The sequence below is a fragment of the Python bivittatus genome, unplaced genomic scaffold (genome assembly GCF_059951505.1).
Source record: "Python bivittatus isolate LINGU-HERP-01145 unplaced genomic scaffold, Pbiv_v1 ctg000020_np1212, whole genome shotgun sequence".
Lineage (NCBI taxonomy): Eukaryota > Metazoa > Chordata > Lepidosauria > Squamata > Pythonidae > Python > Python bivittatus.
This window is the reverse complement of record NW_028277030.1, coordinates 116,688,415-116,710,270: the sequence shown is the minus strand read 5'-3', so window position 1 is coordinate 116,710,270 and position 21,856 is coordinate 116,688,415. Positions and strand designations below refer to the sequence as shown.

General features: G+C 38.4%; 1 long non-coding RNA gene across 1 annotated transcript; it reads left to right on the top strand.

The window, feature by feature from the left end:
• The first annotated feature begins 553 nt into the window (after positions 1–553).
• On the top strand, positions 554–21,056 carry LOC148217162 (uncharacterized). The gene is made up of 3 exons (XR_015798034.1): positions 554–700; positions 4,983–5,073; positions 20,896–21,056. It is a non-coding gene; the product is annotated as an uncharacterized LOC148217162 (long non-coding RNA).
• Positions 21,057–21,856: the final 800 nt, after the last annotated feature.

The following is a 21,856-nucleotide window of genomic DNA, read 5'->3' as shown; positions in this document are numbered from 1 at the left end:
GCATGAAGTCCACCCATCTTAAGGTTGCTGAGGTTGATGAACCATGCTCTAATCTATTTTTTGGTAGCAAGGAAATAGACAAGGAACAAATAAAGCCTAAGAAGAAGCTAACTGTTGAGTTTATAATCTAGATCAGCTTTTCCCCACATCATGGCCTTCAGTTATGCTGGATTACAGATGTCATCATCTCCAATTGTTGGCAAGGTTGGCTGTGGTAGGAGTTGTGGTAGTCCAAAACAACGAAGGGAACCATGTTGTATACTATAGAATGGCAACTTTCAATGTTTGGAAACTGGAACAAACCAAGGAGAAGAGTATGTCTTTAAATGATAAACACTATAAAACTTGGTAGCAGGATTTATTGAATTCAAAGTAATTGATTGTCATACTGAAATATGTCTGTTGTCAAATGTATTGACCATTAGTTTATCTTTTTAAACACAACAAAGCAAATGTAGGAAAAGAGACTTGAGGATCTGTTGAAATGGAGGCTAAGAGCAGAGTTTCTTCAACTAGTATTTATTTAATAATATCTGTAACTTTTCAGGCTCGAGACTGTGATTGCCCAGTTTCCTGTTTCTGAATCCCTTTACTCAGATGGAGAAGAGAGATAATCAACCTCTAAGAATGAAGGAAAAGTGATAAATTTTGTGGAAACCTGTTCACCTTTCTTTAGGATCTAATCTGCCAAGAAACAATGGTAAGAACCATGGTAAGGGCAAGGTATTCTCAGTATATTATGGAAGGCTTTGACATTAGCAGCGAGAGGACCATATCTGAACATACCATATTTAAATGGCCAACAGGGCTTTCTTGCGGTTTCCAAACCCATAGGCGCCCTTCCAATTTGGGTGGTGTTATCACACTAACCTAATACAAACATTTGGATCAAAACTGCTTTCTGTTAGAGAGTAGTGCATGTCACAGCAGCAAGATCATTTATACGACACTTCCATACCACTGTTTGCATTTCATTGTACTCAAATGCTGACCGTAACTTGAATTTAATTGTCAGTGCAATGAAATTAAAGCAAATCTTGTTATCCAGCAAGATATTTTGATAGCAGATGACACATGGCTCTGTACAGAAATCAAAGTCACTACCAACAGTGCTTCAGCTTTGTCTTGTCATATGGAGAATAAATTAGGCACAATAAATTATGCTGTGTCATTAAGAAGGCTCACTAAATGCCTCTTGACTCTAAATGCTGGGTATTAGATTTGAAAGTAAATGTGATTTATGGCTCCATTGTTGATACGCGGTCAGAGACCTTGCCTTCTGCCACTGGTACAGTCAAAGCTCCCCTCTTTGAAGTTCAGAGTAGCTTCTACTTAAAATATCCCATATCCTCACAGTGTGCATACTGAAATAAAACCATGTGTGAATTGTATTCTCTTTGAAAATCACAATCAGAGAATTGACTGCTATTAATAGACCCGAAGACCATGGCCTATTAATGAAACTGCATCCTATCAACCATAGATTTGGTTGGGCCCAACCCTACCTGCCTTTTGGAAAGCATTAAATACCTAGCTTTTTCCTGAAGCACTGGGTCAGGGGTGGTATGATCTTGGCTGAATTTTTATGTCCTCCGTGTTTTATTTTTGATTATCTGATCATTGGGTTGTTTTTATATGGACTCAGTTGTGGGCTGTTTACTAATGATGTATGTCACTCTGAGTCCTGTGCCAAGCAGGGGGCTATATAAATTGAACTAATAAATAATAGTTTGCTGGCCTGGGAATATTACATCAGAGCACATCATATACTATACTTTCTTGGATTCAGTGACTCCTGATATCTCTGGTCGGTTCTTAGCTGTGCTAATTAACTGTCAGGTGTTTTCTTCTTCTTTTTTTAATAGGAGCAGTCTTTGTAGAATATCTATCCAACCATCCATCCATCCCTAGGGTTCCTTTCCAAGCATGCAAATAACTATTACCCCAATTTTGAAATTACAGATATAAAAGGGAAGGAATTTTCCTGTCTGCCTGAAGATGCCCATACACCACGGGTTGATGAGCACTGAATGCATAAAATCTGAGATAACCAGAAATATGCCTTTTGCTTTACAATGGCTAGTTTAACTCTAAGCAGATATATGTAAAATTGATTAATTTATCAATGAATGTTATAAAGACATTTTGCTGTGTGGCATTTCTATGTATTCAGAGAAATGAAACAAAAACAACATAGTTTGGTTTATTTAGAGAATGTTGGATAATGTTGGATATTGATAATGTTGATCGATATTTACTTTTAAGCACATATAATTTTAGTCATCTTTATGCTACTTTTGAATTCATATTTCTACTTGTAGAAAAATCAGTTAGAGCTTTGTGCCAAATAAATTCTGAATGCATAAGATAGTGCAGCTTTTGATCGATATTTTTAATGAAACATTTTATTACAAGAAAAATGTAAGTATTCTTGACTAGATTCTACAGCTGGCAAAACCTTTAAATAACACATTTTCATTTTTTAAAATTTAAACCAAACAAAATCCTCCCACAACAAAGTAGGATTCATTTCCTATGAAATTTTCAATGCTTGTTGTCAAACTGTGACTAATGATTGGTCTCAGTAAACATATTCTATCTGATTGCATTTGAAAAGCTTTTTTTTTTTTTTTTAAACAAAGGAGGTAAGGAGGACTATATCAGAACTCTGTTTCTCAAGGCAAGGAATCTTTTACATTTCTGTTATCAAATCAAGTCTGCCTAAAATGCAGAACCACACAGCACTCTGGAGTTTCAAAGGATTCTTGCTTGAGCCTTGCTGATAAAAAAAGCCAATTGAGCTCTATTGTTCCACAGCAACCCTGAAAAGTCTCATTCTGACAAACATCAGCTTCCAATTAAAGGAAAGAAGGAAAGGAAAAGGAAAGGGGGAAAAAAATCCAGACTGCATCCTATCTGTCAACAGATTTATCCCTTCTGCTTTGGTACAACTCGCCTTCCTTAAATAATCTTTCAAAGATCTGGTGAAGACAGACAAATGTCTAATTGGAATAAAAAGATACCAATTGTGCCTTAGTTATTGCTGATGGAGCTTGAGGACTGCATTTTGGCAACAGACCTGAAAGCCTTTGTTTGTGTGGGTAAGACTGTGGCCGAACCATTTTCTTTCCTCAGAGCGTACAAAGTTTCCTCTCCTGATTTTCTACCCATTGTTTCTCTTTCTCCCCCATCCCTCCTGCTATAGCAGGCCTTCTCGATGAGAGGGTTTGAGTTATTTGGTCTCTGGAACACCAAGCTTTTGAACAATATAGAACACTGTTTCTCAACCTTGGCAACTTTAAGACTTGTGGACTTCAATTCCCAAAATTCCCCAGCCAGCCTTGCTTGTGGAGTTGAAGTCCACAAGTCTTAAAGTTGCCAAGGTTGAGAAACACTTATATAAAAGCAACAGTGTTTGCTGTTTAGTTAAGCTTTTGCAAATGCTACTATCTTAAGTTGTTATGTTTCTTCCTTACCAATGCAGTCTCTACTCACCCTTTGTTTCTACCTTGTTAGCAGTGAGGTTTGAGGGCACTTTTCTTTTTATGAATTTCCTGTACGTTGAACTTACTGAACAAGAGGATTTGTTACCATCTTGTTTTAAGCAAAGTCTATCCAGTCATGTTCTCAGAGGAGAGAATTCAGAAATCTCATGTTTCTAAACCACGATGAAATCATGCCCTTGTGCACGTTTCCTAAGCTTTTATAAAAGTGCATCTGTTTTTCCCCCCAAACTTTTAAATCCATATAGAATGAGCTCATGCAGTGCAGAGTAGAGGGGAAGAAATGGTAGTGTAGTGGCAGGGTACTACTTACAACATATAGGTGAAGGTACAGAGTAGGAGTGAGCAACTTAGTGCCTTCCAGGTGTTGTTGACGGTTCCCAAGATGCCTTGTCAAGGACTGATGAGAGTTACAGATCAAAATGTCCAAAGGATGGCACTACATTGCCTTCTCATGGCTGAGTGGGGAAAAATCCCAGCCACCTTGTAGTCTAGACTAGTGAAAAGCACCATAAAAAGGACTCAGCAAGAGAAATTTGATTGAATTCCTGATTATGAAATGCACATATTTCCTGAGCAAGCACAGTGGCTAATTGGTTGATATAATAAGGGAAAGGATACATTTTAGCCAGCTCCATCTGAAAAGCCTCGGCTCCTCGCCTATGCCCACATTTAAATGGCAACTGCTTCAGGTTTTTCTGTCTTTTCTCCAGAACTCAGAGGGGTGTCACATTCCATTAGCAAGAATTACTAGGAAACATTCATCCTGCCCTTTTGCTAAGCCCCGAATGGCTGTGCAAAAGCAACAGTTAAGAGTCTTACAGCCCAAACTGAAAGATACTGACTCAAAAATCCAGCTGAAGTGCCTAGGAATTTCTTCTTGTGTGCTTTAGATTGCAACCTGAATGAAAGGTGGGGGCCCTGTGACAGGTGGCTAAGAGAAATCCACTTTCAACTTTTCTATAAACTGACTCTGGTGATTCTAGAGGTGCACCCATGCAGTATTTTGGGCAGCAGTATGGAAGCGGCTTCTTTATCTGTTTTTTTCTTTTTCTTTCCTAGTTTAATGGAGTAGTTTCCCTCTTTGCTGAGGCAGGAAGCATGAAAACTGTAGCGTGATCCCTAAGATAAATTTAACAAGTGTTTGCTTGTTAAAAAAAGACTTCCCAATTCTCCCTCAAAACAGAAAGTAAAACCCCAAGCCTTGCTCAGGTGTGCAACATGGCTCCACTCACTTTCATTAACGGCCTTCCACACTATCAACCTTAGGTTTTCCTCTCCAACTCTCGAGTAGAGTCCACTGCCATCAAAAGGTTCCTCAGAGTGCACTATAGCTTAAGGGATCTGTTGAGTTGAGGACAGGAGGCTGGAAATTGCCCATCAGCAGATAGCTTGCATACAGGAGAATAAGCAAATGTATGTTTGTGGTTATTATTAGATTTTTATCCCACTTTTTTTTTTTAATTTGGTCAACTCAAGGTGGTGAATATGCCTCCTGCCTCCTATTTTCCCTACGACAACAACTCAGTGAGGTGAGTTGGGCTGAGAGAGAGTGACTTGTCCAATGTTGGTAAGTTGATTACAGTTTTCCTCTCATAACTGTTTTTCTGCTGCTCCCAAATCTGCTATGCAAGTCTCAAAAGCGTCGTTCCCTTGTAAAGGAGGCTTCTGTTGTTCCACTGTATTCTCAGGGTGCTTGAGAATTTCTTTCAAGTTTCTCTGGATGGTGTGTTTCAGCTTACATTTTGGATAGAGGCAGTGGTGCTGCTTTTGATTTTCTCTAATACTTCCTGGCTGCCCGCATTTCCCAAACAAAAAGCAGCCCAATGGGAGGCATTCCCTCATAATATTTTCCCCTTGGTTTTTAATTGAAATGTGGGAAACAGGAGGAGCTGCAGTGTGCAGTGGAGATGATTGTACAATGAAAGAGAGGATATTCTCTCTCTCCTCCCCCCCGCCCCGCAACCTTGATCACCCCAAATTAAACAAGAATACTCCACTCCACCCATAGGAATTTCATTGCTGTTCCCTTCTCATACAAAAGAACTTTGGAAAACAATCTTTCATCAAATGGAATGAGAACTGGTTAAAAATATATGGGTTATCCTCCACCTAACTAAACTATACATAAAATCAGCATAGATCAATGAGCAAGGGTAATGCAAATCAATAACCTATATGTCCTTGTTTGGGTCATGCATAATAGCCATCCTGTTTCCTTGATTTAATAGATCTTTTCCTAAATATGGATAAGCTTGGATTCAATTCATTGTGTTGGCTTACCTGTATAAAACCGCCCTTACTTTTTGAAATAGCTCTTCTAGTTCAGTTGGCTTTAGGAACTGTTTGGAGAAACACCTTAATTTTGGCTCAGGTTCATTTAGCCACATTAAGTACAGTAATTAAGAAGGAATACAAGATTTGTGTAAAAGTGCTATATTTAAGGTTGAATGAATTATATATCTAGATTGTGAACATGCAACTATTACACTGTTCTTAAGTGATACCAATGGACCTTTCTCTATGCAATTATTGCAGATTCCATCTAGAAACTTAATGCAAACATTGAAAGAGAATGTTACTAAAGATCTGAAGTCCTGCAATCTCATGTGGTCTGAAAAAAATATACTTAGTTCACTTTTTCAAAGGTAGTTTTTTCCAGAATGCCAATTACAATTCTTTTCAGACGTTCACTAGCTTATTCTCTAAACACAACGCCATGGATGGGAACTTCTGCCACAATAACACACCCCAGATGCATTGACTGAATTTAGGAATGAATATCTGAAGAGGGTACATCATAAATGGAATTCTTTGAAGCACATATATCTTCACAGGGTGATCAAAATCCAAAATTTCACTTCAGAAATAAATATACTGTATCCAGTGGTTATATGGATTGAAAATAGCTTTCCCATGCAATCTTCCTCTTTCCCTCCTATTTCAGTGGTCAGGGCACTCTTATTTAAACCTGAGTAATAGCTCAGATCTTCAAAAGAAGCCTTTCTGATCATCTATAATTTATAGATCATCATCAGAGATAAACAGATATGGGACTTCTATGTGGTGACACCCATCCTTTGGGAGTTCCTCCCTCTGTTGTTCTAGCAATGACAGCAATGGTGCTTGGGGGCGGGGGGAGGTGGCTGTGAAAGATAATTCTTCAGGCAAAATTTCCCTAAGTATATACCTCTATGTCTGAATTGGAATGTTTTAACTTCTGGATTCTTATTTTTTGATTTGTATTTAGATAGTTGTTTCCATCTGTTGCTCAGACTGTTGACATAAGAAGCAGGTTAAACACTTATTAAACAAATAAATGAACAATGAGGAGGTGCCACATGACCCCAGACAGAGGTAAATTGCTCACATTTGGGTAGGGAAGGATTTTTGCATCAGTTTGGTGCAGTTTTATTGCATAAACTGCTTTCTGCTCAAATGATGACTGGATCTGAGCTAGGTAGACCTGAAGGTCCAAATTCCCTCAAGTCAAGCTCAACTCCTAGTATCTAAATGGGTATGTTATGTAGTTTGGGCAAAACCAGATGTTTTTTCAGCATCCCACATACACACACACACACACACACACATGTATACAATTGCACCCATGAATTATGGAATGGTCTGCACAAATGGCATTTTCTTTGATTTCCAGCCCCCATCCCCACCTCCTTTGCTTGGATGAAACAATTGGTTCTCAGTTTAACATGCTTGATTGTTTGCATACTTAGGTTTAATGAGAACACATGCATGATGTAGTGCTGGTTTCTATGTTTCACTATGATCAGATGAATATTAAGCTGTCATATAGTGTGTTGGGTTAAGGTGCCTAAGGGCATAAGGACATAATTCAGACAAGAGGCTTTGCACTGTTTAATTTTGTCACCAATTATAATACTATCCCAGAGGAAGAATTGATGCAAAGAGAGAGCATTTTCTCTTTAGTTTAGGTAGTCACAGTCCTTCAGGGAGACTCTGCCTGCCTTACATGGTCTAGCATACAAATGGATATTAATAAATAAATGATAAAACATAAAAACTTGCTTTGCACTATTATCTTCTTTTTTAAAATACCATGCATATAGTTTCTTGTTATATACCAAATTCTTAGCGTATCCATACTGGTATTTGAAATCCTAAACATCTTAATATTCTGAGAATAGCCCCATTAACCAACAATGTATGTTTACCATAAATAATTTACATTTATCAAAGATACTTATGTGTTTGGTTATTTCTAAAATATAGACCATTTTCTAGGTTTGGAATGATCCTGCAGTATTATTATTTTTTTTTCTGCGCTCAGTCATTACCGACTCTGCAGTGACTGCTTGGACAAGTCCTTGCAGTTTTCAAGGCAAGGTGTTTCGGAAGTGGTTTTGCTAGTGCCTCCTTCCTAGAGCAGAGCCCAGCTGGCGAGCGCAGGAGGTGGGGTTTCCGTTGCTTTGCGCCCTTTTTGGGCGCGCACGGTTTTTTTGCACTTACTGGCAACTGCTTCTGACTCCTTTTGCAAGGCGCCGCCAGCATTTTTCCTCCCACCAGAGTGAGAGTACCCATTTATCTACTCATGTGAGTTTTCGAACTGTTGGGTTGACAGGAACTGGGGAGGAAACAGGAGCTCACCCTGTTAACGTGAAGGCTGGACTCGAACCGCTGAAGCGTCAACCATTTCTGGCTGGCAACTTTCAGCGTCATTAAGCCGCTGCGCCACCGTGTATTATAGAACAGCTGAAATTTGGATGGTCAAAGATACTTGGTTTAAAGGCATATTTTATTTGAAGAGCTACGTAGCCCAAGAATGTGTGTGTTTGCCAGCTTTTTGCAATCATGTGATCTCTGTGTGATCTTTTTGATAATGCTTCTCCTATATTTTGATAGTATGTAGGTGGCTGATTTAAGATATGCCATTCTAATGCCAAGGAAAGTGTTTACCTTTTAAAATAAGTGAAATGTGAATGTCTGTGAGCGTCTTTTCCATGGGGCAGTACCATTCACATATACAACAATTTGTATTTATTTACACAGTATACAGTCTGCCCAATTATAGACTATGGTTGAGTTCACATTAAGGCTAATGCAGATTTTTTTAAAGGCTATGATTGATGAAAAACATGGCTGTGAATGAAACCAGTCCCTCATGGACTAAAGACAAGCTGACATTTTTCTTTTTGATCTCTGTTATATCTACGAACGGTGAGATATGATCCCACATTGCCCACATGAATGAGCAACTTCAAGCAGTGCAAGTTATTGGGCAGCTGTAGCCTTGTGTAACTCAAGAGTTGACATCTTCAATAGAAGTTAGTGGTATTATCTTGTCTATAATTCTTAAAGCAACAGTGGTTAGGGAAACTGGACATGAAAGGAAGAGAAAATTAAGAATATATTAATGCTTACATGTCATGTTATTGCAACTCAAATGAATTAGATCAGCTCAAGAAAAATAATTGAAAATACAAAAACTATTAAAATTCAGGCTGTGTTAACACCCCCCCCCCCACACACACACACTCAATATTATTCTCAGGCATATAACATCACAAAGTTTCACTTTCTGGCGTTCTGAAAAACTTAGAAACCGTGAATGCCCAGATACAATATAAACAGGCTAAGTTAATGGGAACCTCAAAGGAAGTGACCAGCTATTTATCTTAAAAGTGAATTGCATCTGTCCCTTATTGAGTGATGAATGCTTGAGAGACAAGGCTCAGAGGATTTGTATGCAAAATTCACTGAAAAGTTAAATAGCCATGAAATGTGACAGGGCAACTCGTTGCATAAACAGCAACACAATTGGAAATACACATGGGACCACTCAGGGAATATGATCAAGCATAGCTGATATCGAAACCTTGAAAGCCTGTTGTAAGTGTTCCCATGTAAAGACTTTCACCTGTTGCCTTAAATCATTCATGTCAAAGACATGTCTGCCATCGGCTTCGACCTCGGTGTAGGGCAGAAGGACATCAAAGGGTATTAGCAGATCAGGTGGCAGGTAGGTAGGATACTCATGTTCCTGGATGAAAGGAATGTCAATAAGTTACCAAACAGGTGGATGGGAAACATTAGCACCTGGTTGCCCTTGTGGCAATGTTATGGTTGTCATATGTCCCTTCTTCAGAAGGAGAAAAAAGGGGACATTTCTCATTTTGTGTATTCTGATATACATACAAATGTTGGCAATCTGCTCATTGCCAAATGATGATGTTCAGGTTAAAATATGGAGCATGATCTAAGCACAGGAAAGCCTTATTGATTACAGCAGAATATAGGAGGCTTCCTTCACCCTCAAATTTTGCTGGTCTATGCCACTGGCTGGCTTGCTGACTGGCTGTCTATTCACCTGGTTGTTGCTCTTTTCTATCCCTTGTACAATATTTGCCAATCTGGTGCCCTCCAAACTGAACTGAACTGAACAGAAGAGCCCAGTTTCAAGTCCACCCTAGGCCACAGAATCTCACTGGGAGACCTTGGGTCAGTTTCAGTATCTCATCCCAACCTATCATACAGGGTTGTTTTTGTGGGGAAAATAGAGAGCACTGCATGTGCCACTTTGAGCTACTGAACAAAAGGTGTGATATAAATCTAGCAAACAAAACAATCAAAAATACTCTCAATATATTTAAAGGATACATAGTGTGCTCTAAAATATAAAATCCTCCTCAAGCCCTGCTATGCTGTTTCATTGTGGTGGTAGATTTCCTGCAAGGGATGTATGAAGAATGCTGGGAGTGGACCCCAAGAGTATATACTTTCAGCAGTGTTATCCAAGGTGTGAAAATAATCTCAGTTGCCCAGCTAAAACAAGCAGGCACCATCAGGCAGCAACAATATAGGAAGTTGCTGGAGGTGAAGGATAACTTTAGTGACAATGGCAAAGGTATCATTTCATATTGCTTGAGAGAAGGCAGTGGTGAACCACTTCTACATTTTACCAAGAGAACCATATGGATAGACAAAATAAAGTGATTGATGATTGATGATGGATCCATCAGGTTGGATGACACTCAACATGCTGACGAGGAAGAGCTGAGGATCTTTCAGAGTACTAATGGTGTTTATGACTTAGCTAGATTAAAGCCTTTGAGACATTTAGTTGCTGATGTTGCCATGCAGGAAAAGAAAATCTAAAGTTGCAAAGACAGAATTACACTAAGAATATGGAACATTAGAAGCATGAACATAGGAAATCTCTACAAAGTGAAATATTAAACACATTTATATCTTAGGGATAAATTAATGGGAATGGACTAGAATTGGACACTTTCAGGAAGAAGATCATATTGTTTATTACCTGGGACACAAAAAGCGAAAAAGAAACAGTCTTGCTGTCATAGCTAGGAAGGATATAGCAAAGTCAGTACTTGGGTACAGTGCAGATAGAATAATATCATTTAGACTTCCGGGACATCCTTTAATGATAGTTATCCAAGTTTATGGTCCAACCACTGATGCAGAAGAAGAGGAGTTTTATGCATTTTGAAGTTCAATCTGACAATAGCAGAACATGCAAGGAATATGGGTTACTTGTGGTTGAAGACTGGAAAGACAAAGTTGGAAATAGTAAGGCAGAAAACCTTGATTTGTATGGCCTAGGAAACAGAAATGAAGCAAGAGAACAACTTATCAATTTCTGCCAATCCAATGATTTTTTCATAGCACACACAGTCTTCAAATTAAAAGAACCCTTATATACATGGATATCACCAAATGGAATACATAGAAATCAAATTATATTTTTGGTACAAGAAGGTGGATAAGCTCAGTCATAACAGCAAGGACATGGCCAGGGCTGACCGTGTAACAGATCAGAAAGTGCTCATGGATAAGTTCTAAAGCCATATTGTGGAAACTGATTGGCTTTCTAAGCTAAAGTGGAAGGAGAAAGCCAATCAGTTTCCATAATGTGATCTTGAGAATATACCCACTATGTTCAAGGACAACATCAAGAATTGCTCTAAAGTCTTGAACCTTATTAATAGGGACCAGAGAAACTGGAACAAAATTAAATACATTCTTAATGTGAAAAGAAGCTTTCAAAGACTAAAAAACAGAAGAAAGCAAATTGGATGTCAGAACAGATGTTGAAACTGCAAAGAAGAGAAGAGAAGCCAAACTCAAGAAAGATAAAAATCTCAGGAAAGAATTTAACCAAGAATTTCAGAAAGTTGTTAAAAGAGACAAGAAGCAGCATCACAATAACATCTGGAAAGACACTGAAGATGGAAACAGACATGTCAAAACAAGGAAAGATCTCTGACCTGAAAAGGAGATTTCAACCTTGAATTGGTATGCTAAAAGGATGACAATGGAAAGATTCGAAGAAGATCAAAGTTGAAAGAAATACACTGAAATTCTGTACAGTAGCGATGTCAATATCCAAGATATTTTAGAAGAAATTCACTACTTACTAAGAATCTCTAGTACTAGAAAATGAATTTAGATTAGCACTTGGCTCATTATCAAGTTGTAAAGCTACATGAAGTGATGGAATATGTACAAGAATATGGCAAGTAATAGAAGAGGAATCGATAAAGGCTCTGAGAAAGTGGAGCTGACGACCATGACAAAGACCAAGGAATCAGTCAGTAGACCAGTTCCTGGGAACCTCACTGGAAAAGAAGGGGACAGGAGATTGCCTACATGTGCTCTGGATGGCTGCTCCCCATGAACAGACCATAGGATAGTGGTTTTTCATGGATTTGAGTGCCAGGAGACAATGGGATTAGCCATCTTGCTCACAACTGTGCTCATTAACTACTTCTAAGCTATTAGAGACCTTCAGAATGACAAGTTTGAAAATGCCAGGTGAGTCTTCCTTTAATCCTGAGGAAAAGAAAACTTTAATTATTAATTTAAGAATTTAAAAAATCTGAAATAATAATTGATCTTAGAAAGTTATAAACAGACTAAGAGTCCAGATAAAATTTAAATATTGAAACTTTTACAATAAGATTTTGGAATTAATTATAAAGTACAAACAGTTTCTCGTGGGAAATAGATCTTCTTTTGGTTTTTATAAGACACAACATAGATAAATAATTTCATGATTCCAAAAACTGGACACTAGAGGGGACTAAAGATTTTGGGTACAGGAAAGATATACAGGCCTGCAAGATGGTTATGACAATAAAAATACTGAAGGAGACTTTTGAAGAATGGAATCAGAAAATAGCAGCCATAACGTCAACAATGTCAGTAATGATCTCTGCTTCTATGGATAGGCTATGTCCAAAATATGTTATTGAAGAAATGTCAGATGTAGAACAAATTTTATCTGACAAGATACGGATGGTATTGAAAGTGGATTTACAACTGACAGGCTAAGAAAATGATTTACAAAAGGATGTTTCACTGGATCTACAAAAAAAATTGGCTGAGGTTTTAAAATTTACAAAGGAAATACAAATGACAAACCAAGAGAATGACCTGGATAATTTTTTCCTACTGGATTTACTAAAGAAGCTTATTAAAGCCTTGAGGAACTCTATGTTATGGGACAAAGAAGAAATGAAGAGAAATTGAATCCTACAAAAATATTTGAATGAACTAAAGATTAAGACTATTAGAAGTAAAAGAAAGGAATATAAAGTTGGTTTATTTGATCAAGGTTAAAACAAGATACGTTGTTACTTCTGGCTATCCTTTTTGGACTTTCTGCTGACACCAGGATGAAAAGATGATGTTTTATGGATTTGTTTATAGATAAGAGATGGGATGAAGAGATAAGTGTTTGCAACTTTGGAGAGAGTGTAGAGAGTTACTAAATTTGTTTATACTTGTGATGAAGGTTGGAGGTGACTTCTTTATATATTTCTCTTCTCTTTCTTCTCTTTTCTTTCTTTTTCCTTGCACTTTTTACTCCTCTCTATTTTCTTTTCTTTCTTTAAGTTTAGTTTGTATTAGATTTTATCATTATAATCAACATTCTTAATAAAAATTATATATGTATCAAAAAGAAGAGGAATCAATAATGGTTCTAACTAAACTGGAGAACAAGACAGTGACCAACAGATTGGAAGAGGTCAGTTTCCATGCCAATACCAAAGAAAAAGAGATTTAACACAATACAGATTAGTGTCCTACATATAAAGAGGACAACAAACAGCAAGGTGGATGGAGTTGATTATAGCAGCAATGGGTGCACCACTAGAGGACTTGAAGGGCCAGGCTGGGGACAGATCATCCTGGAGGGGTCTGTCTAATGGGTAAGAGTTGATACTGACTTCATGGCACATAATAAGATAAAATATTTAGTGTTAAATATGTGCACATCTCTTCCATGCAGAGTATATGAAATACATAGCATATGCACATGAGAGTGCTCTGCTCATACAGTTAATCCCATGCTTTATTTATAACACATGTGTTACTTGGGTTGGGTTTCCTCTTATGTGGATGCATATATCGATGTATGCAAAATGTTCCAATGGTACGAGCAGTGATGAGAATGAGGCAATCTGAACCTGAGGCTTACTTCCATGAAAAGAGTGTGAGAAGTAGAAGGCATCCCCACTATGCATAGGCATCCAGTAGAAGCCATAATGATGTCAGTTGTTGTAATTTACAGAATTTGTGTGACAATATAATATAGGTGAGATCATTTATGGAGTCATGTTTTACTTGAGGTCTACAACTGAACACAGGCAATATGATGGTGGATGTGTGCTTGGGCCAAGATGACTTATCTAAAAGCGATCCATTTAATACCCAAGTACAAACACCAATTTGTCACTGAGCAATAATTCATTTTGCTTTCATAAATCTGGATCTATAGTTTTCATTATGGAAATTCATTATCATGAATGCCTTCTATTCTGAAATCCTTTCCATTAATCTGCCTGCATCCTAAATTAGGATGTTGCTATCTGTCTCTGTGGTCCAGTAGAAATGATGAGGATGAACTGGAATCACACGTATTCTGCAATAGCCATGGGTGAACACAGGTACAGTGTGCTTAAATACAAATGGAATTTCAATACAGTAAGACAGCATCCTAGAAGCCTTAGATTAGACTGAATTTTCTCCTCTGATCGTAGGGAAGAAACTCTAATATCAGTCCTGCCATCCCAGTCCTTGAAGAAACATCTGTTGTTCTTTAAACTCCAAGAAATCTGATGGCAGGAGAGGATTGGGGGCCACATGGGCAGAACAGGGAGGATTTGGTATAGAACATGCAAAATCCTCAAAATCATGCCCCAGGTGTCCAGCGTGGGGAAAATTTAGGCATGGAATTGGGCCAAAGTAATCTTTTTCCTTTCATGGTTTGAAATGAGAATACATTTGTTGGAGTGGGAGGAATGTGACTTGTTTCTCCCTGACTTTTACCATGCTGAGATAAGCTCAGCAGTCTATTGGTTTCCTTAGAGCAGTGTTTCTCAACCTTAGCAACTTTAAGATGTGTGGACTTCAACTCCCAGAATTATGCTGGCTGGGGAATTTGGGAGTTGAAGTCCACATATCTTAAGTTGCCACGGTTGAGAAACACTGCCTTAGAGTGTCTAAGTTCAGAACATTTCAAGTAACCTACTAGGAGTGCACCATGAATGACTTTGGAATTGTTATTACGTATAAACTCTAGCGGTACAGACCAGTTATGTTTGGAATTTCCTAATGAGTTATGTTTTATTTGGTTTTTTTTTCTCAAACAGTATATTTAGGTTTTTGATTAAAAAGAGTTGATAAGGCTTAAGTTTGTGTATATAACTAGATCAAGCTTTTGAGAGTACAGTTAGGTTGTTTCTCTTTTGCAGAGTGTTGAATGAATCAGTCCTCAAAATTTCACTATTTAGTATTCAGATGGAATTCTTGATATTCCATTTAACAAGAGCGTTTTCTTGAACTAGGAATGGAGAAGAGCCTCAGGCTACAGTATCTCTCAAGATATTTATCATATCCCTAAGTAGTAGCTAAAAAGGTTGGATTAGCTAAGGAAAACAACTCCTATCAGTTAAAAAATACCTTTGTACAAGTACAGCTTGGTCTCATGATTAAAAATATAATCAAATTCTTTATACAATCCACATTTTTTTTAATGTACTCATGAAAAAAGTTACAATAGTAATCCAGGTGGCACTGTTATTGGCCATGTCAAGTCTCTGGGAATTTGCTTTACAAATATTTGTAATTCTCTTTGAGAATTAATATTAGCTTTTCTTTATTCCTATCATGATGCTGATATGAAAGAGAATGGGGCGAGGGTGTGAAAAAGCAGAGGTAAGAAAAGAAATGAAGTTTTTGTGTGTCTATGTTTATTTTAAAGTCTGATTTCCAAACCTGAAAAATGAGAGCCAAAAGTGTGAACAATGAATGCATTGTAGCATTAACTAGCAATTTTGCTGTAAGTACAAAACTCAAAAAAATAAAACAATCTGGTGCTACCTTTATCTGTTGCCACAGAGTGCCTTTGCCAAAATGCTGGAGGTGTGATATAAATCCCCTGTAATTACATGTTTTGTGATAAAACATTCCTTGGCTGTTTAAATGGATTAAAAATTGATTTAGAATGCTGGAAGGTATTTCAGACAGACTAGTAGAATAATTAGCAATTAATGTTATGCTTGCCATTGTTCTGGTGTGCTTTGCCATTGAAACACAGGTTTAAGCAACTTGTGAATGAATGGTTTCAGAGTGCCTTATCCATTGTTTGACATTCTTTGTGTGTAATGGTGCATAGTAACCCCCCCCCCCCGCTATTTAACAATTTGCAGTATAAATTTAGCACCAAGTGCTTTCTTTTCATCTTACCTTTATAATATGAAAGTAGAATTGCTACACTTCCATATGTTGCACGGAAAAGAAAGGAGGTATCCTGTTGCGCTTGTGGATGACCTGTGGCAGAGCCAGGATGAAGGTGGTGCATCCATCCTTATGCTTTTTGATCTCTTGGCAGCTTTCAAGACTGACAACCATGGCATTCTTCTGGACCAGCTCCAGGGGCTGGGAACTTGGGGCAACATCTTGCAGTGATTCCTTTCCTTCCTTCTGGGCCAGTTCCTTTGGTTGGGGAGAGAGGTTCATCTCTGGCCCCTCCTTTGTGGGGTGCCACAGGATTTGGTGCTCTCTCCTCTCCTATTCAACATCTACATGAAACCACTGGGTGAGGTCATTGCCAGTTTGAGGTTTGATCCCCTGTTATATCTTTTGAGTCCAGGCTGGTTGAGTGAGGCTGCTGAAATTCTGTCCCAGTGCCTGCTGACTCTGTGGGTCTGAATGGGGAGAATCCTACCAAGACTGAGTGGTTGTAGATATTAAGGCCACCTAGATCTGAGGAGATTCCAACTTTAACCTTGGGTTGGTCATGCTTCCCTATTCAAGGCCAATGTGCAATGTGGGACTCTTCTTGGACTTACATCTCCTGTTTAATGGGAGATGTGCCAAGAGGACCTTTGCACAGCTTTTACTGGTGTGCCAGTTATGCCCTTTCCTGGACTGGGAGGCCCTTCAGGCAGTCACTCATGACCTAGTCCCTTCACAGCTCGATTATTGCAATGTGCTCTACATGGGGCTGCCTTTGAAGACTACGTGGAAGCTTCCACTAGTCCAGAATGCAGTGGCCTGGGCAGTGATAGGAAAGCTTTGGTATTCCCATTTGACACCTCTGCTCCATGAGCTGTACTTGCTACTGGTTTGTTTCTAGCTGTGATTCAAATTGCTGGTTATGACCTCTAAAGCTTTACATGGCAGAGGGCCTGGTCATTTGAGGAACCATCTATCTCCCATGGTGACTGCTCAGCCAATACAAGCCAACATGGTTGGTGGACTTTGGGTCCATTCAATTAAACAGTGTCATCTTTTTGCACCCAGAATGAAGTTTACCCTACGATGTGGATGGCTCCTATCCTGATAGCATTCTGGAGGGTCTTAAAGATCTGGTTGTTCTCCCAGGCCATGGGTTAGGGTGGTTGGAGCCCCTTGAGAATTTTGTTGATACGTATTTTTGGTGGTGTTGGCTGGATTCATCATCTTGTCCTGATCCTATATGTTTTTGTTGTTTTTGTTGTTTTTTAATTGGATTGTATTTTATCCTCTTTGCCATGTTGTGAGCAGTCCAGAGTCATTCCAGAATTGGGCAACACCTAAATCAATTAAATTAAATTAGTTAGATCACTTCCAAGACCCTTCCAATTTCATGACCCTATATGATGCTTGCACGGTCCTCTGAGGACAAAAGTAGGCATATCAAATATCAAACTGTATACAAAGTCTTCCTATAAATAATAGGGAGGGGAACTTTTACTAGCCACACAGCAACAAAGAGAGGTGACATGTTTCTTCATTCCTCATAGTAAGCAGAGCAGACTCCTCCTTGTCTCTAATGTGATTAGGACACCTAAAGTTAAAAAGTATCCATTGGCAACCAGGAGCGCCTGCAGACAACTCATACATGATGATATCACACATATACTGCTATTACATATTTCTTCCCAATGTCTAATGGAAATATGTAAGTCGCAGCGTGTGTGTGATGACATTGTGACACATTTCATCGTTTGTTCCACTTGGAGATGTTGGTGGGTGAATGTTCACCTAAGCCAATGGTTCCCAACATGTGGTCAGTGTACTTTTGATGCTCTGTGAGGAAAAGGTCAATAGCCTGTTTGGGGATGCCAAGATAAAAATAAGACTTAAAAAGGAAATTAAAATGCCCCAGATCTCACAAGATGTTAGCATTCTCACCTGCACTATTATTAGATTGAATGATTATATGAAATGTTGGGCATTTTTTTTCCCCAAAATGAATTTGTATTTATTTTGGGGATGCCATCCACAAACCCACCTGTGTGCTATGGGACCTGCTGTTGCTGTGTTGTTGACTCCTGATTTACGTGGTGCTCCATGAAAGCTTTCACGGATGATGCAGTACGCTGCATAAAGAAAAAAGATGGGGAGCTACTTAACAAAGTAGTCAGACAGCATGGGAGTGTCTGTCTTTCTACAGCAGATGGAGAAAACTTTCCCTTGCCACAGACCTAGAAAGAACTTGATATATAGCTTCAGGCTATATAGAAAATAAACATAATTTGGCTCTTGTTTTTATTGGTAGCTGCCCCAACAGCAGAAGTTTAGAAATGCAGCCTAAACATCATAAAGACAAAGTAAAACCAGATTTAATCAATATGGTAAACAGCTGGGACAATAGAAAATAGCCATCTTAAGCGCTCACCAGAAGTGAATGAATGAATGAATGAATGAATGAATGAATGAATGAATGAATGAAAACAATAGATGAGTAGCTGTTTAGATAGTCTCCTTGGGGAGAATGTAGCAAAGATGGGATGAGAAGTGAGAAGGCCAACTAAATTATTATTGCTATCCCAATTTGGAAGGGAGGGCTACCCAGCAAACTCCTCTCATGCTACAAGATGTTTCTGTTATCAAGATGTTAAGCCTAAAAAAGCTTTAAACATTATTATCAACATTTTGAATTGGGCTTAGAAATGGCAGGTAATTTAGGTCAATCCTATTTAGCAGCTGTAGCCTAGTCTAAATACTGTAAAGGTCTTAAGAAGTACTCAAAGACAGCTCTACATTTAAAAAATCAAGATTCCATGACTTGAAAAATAAACCACTGCTGCTCAGAGTGGCAGCTCTTTCTTTTCTTCTGTAATAACAGTCCTAATGTCAGGAAATTTCATGTTCCTCAGCCCCTGCCAGTCAAGCAGAGGACAAGGAAATGTGGATTAACCTGAAGGGATGAGTAAATTATAATAAATAGTATGGATTGGGTTAGGGCAGGCTAGAAACTAGATGGAGTTTTCAAAGGCTTCCATGCATTCGTGGGGGACAGGTATGGGGGGAGGCCCTTACAGTTTAAGTAAGATTTCAGATAGGCCAACTTTTTCCTGGCAATATTAACTCTTGGAACTTCAAAATAGAAGGCACATATTGGAAATATTAAATCTGTTTTGTTAGCATCACAATCAGGTATTATTAAAGAGGAGGCTGTGACAGCCCATAGTGGATTTGAAACAGGAGCTTAGCTTTCACAGCAGTGAGCCTTGATTGTGTAGAGCAATGATCACTGTACCATGGAGAAGACCTGTAATGCACTCCCACTTAAAAGAAACAAAACAAAATCTGATCCTCAGGTAACCTTAGAAGCTGTTTGCTCTAGCAGGTCAGAAAACTGCTCAAATAGCTGAGATTAAAAGAGCACCACTGCTAGTCCAAGTAGGGCTTCTGCGAGATGCTTTCTTCATTTCCTGTGTATGGCTTTGTTAGAAGAGAAGATATTTGTTAACTGCTCTTCATGACTCAGCTGTCTTTGGGGAATGTGCACAATTCTTCACTGATTATACCTGTATTATAACATTGGTATACAAATCCTGGAGCCTAAGCATAGTGCAGAAGAGGAATAAGTTTGTACACTTTCCTATTTGTCTCTTATTGTGTTGAATTCCCCAAATTCCTGTCCAACAGCAGGACCAGGGTTATTATTTCTTGAACTGGGAATTCTTTGTGATGATATTTAGAACTGCTTCATAAGTCTGGATCTAAACCTGAGAAAACCACTTGGTCCAATTATATCATATTTCCCACCAACAACTTTCCACCTGTCCCAAGGGAAAACCAGCTTGCTACTTTGAAAATAATTGGATCAGATCAGAAGAAATTCCTAGCAGATTCGGAGCTTGATGAGCCATCCTCTAACTGGCCTATATAAGCAAGTAAACAACTGAGAAAATATCAGCAGTTAGGAAGAGAGAAAAAGAAGAGAAAGAGAAAGAAATGGGAACCTGGGAGAGCAATGGTGGCTGCTTGTATCCCCCTTTGCCAGCATTCAACTCCTAAGGTTACAGTAAAGAAACATCTTTAGGGGTGGATTGGAGTTACAGGAAATGAGATGGAATTGAATGATTGTATTAAGAGAAGGAGAAATATAGATCCGGTCACTTGCAGTCATATATTGCAGCCAACAGGAAATATCCCTGTCTTGGTCTCACTTAGGTGACTTGCAGTGTTAACTAGAGCCAAAGATGATGCATATATTGTATCTCATAATGCATGAAAAATATAAGTTTGGGTGAGGACCTACCGTTTCCTCACTCCTATCCCCACTTTTTGTTCTCCTTTTTGAACCTTTGGCTTCTCTTACTTTCATTGGAAAAAAAAAATGACGGCCATAATTTTACTTCTTTGTTGATGGTATTGATTAACTCCAATGGATCCAAGAATTTCTTGAACTTCCCCCATCATATCCCAGATCCCTCATATACCAGCACCAGAGCAGGTACGAGGGTGCTAGAGCTTTAATTATTGCAACAGGAAGGCCTCAGACTAGGCCTCAGATTTTTTTCTGTGCCTTTGGGTGCTTAGAATTGTTCCCTAAAGTACAATCAAGTGTAAGCCATTTATACATCCTATGGATATCTTGCATTTTCATTTTAAGGTCTATGGATCATCTCATCTCATAATGCAGGACCAGCGCTCACAATCTGGAAATAATTGAGAATGGCAAACTGCAAGAATACTGATAGTCCCTAATCACCAAAAGGATGAATCATGTGGAGAATCTGATCTGAATCTTTAGAATTCTTCAACTCTTGCTGACACAAGGGGTGAGTTCTCATCTTGTTAAGAGGGGAGAAGAGAATTTTTAAGAGTACTTAGTTTACTAGCATAACATTTGGAGGAGGAGAGAGAACTGGAATTGCAAATAGCAACACAAGTTGCCCAGCTAAATTACAAGAACCTCTTCATCTGTACTCACATGAGTGTGAAGTGAAAATAAGGTACAAAGCTTGGAGTGAACACTGCTGGTGGTATCACATATTAAAATTAGTTGACGGATGACATATGGGTCATTTTTTAAAAAGAAAAATGGTGATAAATTTACCTGTAAATTAAAAATTTCAAAAAGACATAAGGCAAGTTAGCTATACACAAAACAAGAATGAAAATTAAGAAAATGTACCCATGACTTTCAGTAATAGTTGTTAAATGGCCATTCCATAGTCACTATATCAGAAAGGTAGAGCTAAAATCAGACCTAATAACTCATGAAGGATGAAAATGTGAAATATATGGAGTACATTCTAAAATAAACTACAGTGAATATGCATTTTTGGATTTCAATAAATGAAAAAAAACCCAAGCACAATCTAATTATAGCAAGTTTGCAATACTACTACTACTTGGGGCTATGTTTAGTTAGAGGGACGTTATTTCCAAGTGAGGATCCCCTGGATGTGGTTTAAAAGGTATGAATTTCAGAAGTTTCTTCTAGCCAACAAATGTGGGTTTAGGTGAGAATTGAAATGCAGAAGATATGTGTCTGGCTGAACTTTCACATTTCTTTAAACTATGGCTTAATAAACTAGGATGGGATGCTAGTATAAGCAAGCTGTTCA